The following is a 3,262-nucleotide window of genomic DNA, read 5'->3' as shown; positions in this document are numbered from 1 at the left end:
ATCCCTCAGGCACCCAGATGGATTGGCTTTCCCTAGAAAACTCAGAAATGAAAGTGGTTGGATTGATGAGTGAGCCTCCAGACGTTACGGGAGCGGAGCGTCTCTGGAAAGGGACAGAGGAGCGGGGATGGTTGTCACCTTGTGAGTCCCTCTTCACTGGAGAACGGGGAAGGCACCCTATCCGACCCACCCAGGACCCAGTGGCCAGCGAGGACATTTGTTAGCTTGGCTCAGTGGAAAGAGCCCGGACTTGGGAGTTACCTCATCTGTAAAATGGGGATTAAAACTGTGAGCTCCACGTGGGACAACCTGATCCCCTTGTATCCCCCCAGCGCTTAGAACAGTGCTTTGCACATAGGAAGCGCTCAACAAATACCACAATTATTATTATTTGTTGGGTGAGGACATTTCACGCCTCTAAATGCTAAAAACTGTACCTCAATCTTGTCTATCTCGCCACCTAGCACTGCCCACATCCTGTCTCTGGCCTGGAATGCCCTTCCTCCTCATACCCGACAGACAATGACTCTTCACCCCTCACCCTCCCCCTTCAAAGTCTTACTGAAGACACATTTCCTCCAAGAGGACTTCCGTGACTAAGCCCGCCTTTCCTCTTCTCCAACTCCCTTCTGCATTGCCCTGACTTGTTCCCTTTACTCACCCCCACTCCCAGTCCCCACATTTAGGTCTTGTCTTATGCCGTCGAATCGTAACGACGTCATGGATGCATCTCTCCCAGAACGTCCCACCTCCATCTGCAATCGTTCTGGTGGTAGAGCCACAGGGTTTTCTTGGTAAAAAAAAATCCAGAAGCGATTTACTCGTTCCACGCAGTAAACTTGAGTCTCGGGCCTCGACTCTCTCCAATGTCACTGCTGCCCAGCACAGTTGAGTTTTGACTTGTAGCAGATTGCTTTCCACTCGCTGGCCACAGGCCAAGCTAGGAATGGAATGGGTAGGCCACTGCTTGACTCTCCCTCCCGTAATCGAGACTGGTGGAATACTGGAAACTCTCCAGGTGTGACTCTGAGAGGAGGAGAGCACTTAGGTACGCATCTGTAATTGATTTCTTTATGTTAATGTCTGTCTCCCCCCCCAGACTGTAAACTCATTGGGGGCAGGGAATATGTCGGTTGTATTCTCCCAAGCATTTAGTACAGTGCTCTGCACACAGTAAGCTCTCAAAAAATACGGTTGACTGACTGACTGACAGCACATCACTTGTTCCTTTCTCATTGATGCTCCTCAATCTCACCTGGGAAGGAGAAGCAGCACGGTCTAATGCGTAGGGCACCGTTCTGGGAGTCAGAGGACCTGGTTTCTAATCTCAGTCCCGCCACTGGCCTGCTGTGTGACCTTGGACAAGTCGTTTCACTTCCCTGCGCCTCAGTTCTCTCACCTGCACGATGGGGATTCAGTACCTGTTCTCCCTCCTACTTAGACTGTGAGCCTCTTGTGCTACCGGATTATCTTGTATCTCTCCAACACTTAGTCCAGTGCTTGACATACAGTAAGTGCTTAACAAAAACCATTATCGCTTATTTTTATTAGTAGTAGTAGTATTTATATTAGTAGTAGTATCATTATCTTAGTAGTATTCATGTTATTACTATCCACTTCTGTATAAAACAAAAGCTCCTCACCATTGGCTATTCATGATTTTCCTATCCACTTCCGTATAGAACAAAAACTCCTCACCACTGGCTTTAAAGCACTCTATCACCTCGCCCCCTCCTACCTCATCTCGCTTCTCTCCTTCTCGAGCCCAGCCGGCACACTTCGCTCCTCTAGAGCTAAGCTCACTGTGCCTCCATCTCAACCGTCCGGCCGTGGACGCCTGGCCCACAGCCTGCCTCCGGCCTGGAATGCAATCCCTCCTCAAATCCATCCCTTCCCTTGAAAGCTTTACCGAAGCCCCATCTCCTCCAAGAGACCTTCCCTGACTAAGCCCCACTTTTCTTCATCTTCCACTCCCTTCTGCGTCGCCCTGACCTGCTCCCTTTGCTCTTCACCCATCCCAGCCCCACAGCACTTATGCGTATGTCTGTCATTTTATTTATGTATTGATGTCCCACCTGGGGTGCACGGTGGCTTCATCCCCTTGATTCTATTTATTGCTATTGTTTTTGTCTGTCCGTCTCCCCCGATTAGACTGTGAGCCTGTCAAAGGGCAGGGACTATCTCTATCTGTTACCGGTTTGTACATTCCAAGCACGTAGTACAGTGCTCTGCACAAAGTAGCGCTCAATAAATACTATTGAATGAATGTCTGTCTCCCCCTCAAGACTGGGAGCTCATTGTGGGCAGGGATTGTCACTGTTTATTGTTGTACTGTTCTTTCCCAGGTACTTAGTACGGTGCTCTGTGCGCAGTAAGCGCTTCATAAATACAATCGAATGAATGAATAGCATCATTATTATCATTAGCATTTCTAGGATTCCCAAGACAGCTCAATAACTTAAGCTTCTTTCTTTGGATTTTCGTTTTGTTTATGTAGTATTTGCACTGCGGCCTTTGGTGTGAAGACATGAATTATCAACAATTACAGAAACCCACACTGAGAGATTCTGGGCTAACTTCTGTTCCCGAATGCTTTCATATGGATGCTTTCTCCGGAGCTTGATTGTCAGGCTCCCTGTTAAGAGATATGCAGTTAAAGCAATCAAAACCATTAGAGCTAAAATAATTCTCTCTCAGCACCAACACTTAGTGAAGTGACATTAACCTCTTCTCAAAAGCTGTCAGGATCTGTTTTTAGAATTTGAAGGGCTGTTTCTTTTTTTTTTCCCCAAGGTTAATATTTAAAGACTAAAAAATGCAACTTGACAGAATGTCTTTATTTGATTTAACTGTATTCCAAGTTCTTGCCAAAAAATATGTGTTGTTAAAAAAAATTTAGGCATAATTCCTTACAGAAATATGGCTCGTTTGAAGTGTGCCGGTTTCCATAAACCGATCCATCAGTGGCATTTACTGAGTGCTTACTAATATACTGAGCGCTGTAACTGTAGTGTTTCTTAAGCACTTGTGCCAGCCACTGTACTAAGCGCTGGAGTAGATAAAAGATAATCAGATTGGGCACAGTCCCTGTCCCCCACAGGGTTTACAGTCTTAATCTCCATTTTGCAGGGGAGATGACTGAGGCACAGAGAAATGAAGTGACTTGCCCAAAGACATATAGCAAAAGAATGGCAGAGATGGGATTAGAACCCAGCTCCTTTGGACTTCCAGGTCTGTGCTCTATCCACTAGGCCATGCTGCT

General features: G+C 46.7%; 1 non-coding gene across 1 annotated transcript; it reads right to left on the bottom strand.

Moving 5' to 3' along the window:
• Nucleotides 1-898: 898 nt before the first annotated feature.
• LOC114816165 lies at nucleotides 899-1,036 on the bottom strand. Its single transcript, XR_003763940.1, has one exon. It is a non-coding gene; the product is annotated as a small nucleolar RNA SNORA7 (small nucleolar RNA).
• Between the last annotated feature and the right edge of the window lie 2,226 nt (nucleotides 1,037-3,262).

Source organism: Ornithorhynchus anatinus, chromosome 1, assembly GCF_004115215.2.
Source record: "Ornithorhynchus anatinus isolate Pmale09 chromosome 1, mOrnAna1.pri.v4, whole genome shotgun sequence".
Lineage (NCBI taxonomy): Eukaryota > Metazoa > Chordata > Mammalia > Monotremata > Ornithorhynchidae > Ornithorhynchus > Ornithorhynchus anatinus.
Note: the sequence above shows the minus strand (reverse complement) of the source record. Positions and strands in the feature narration are given on the sequence as shown.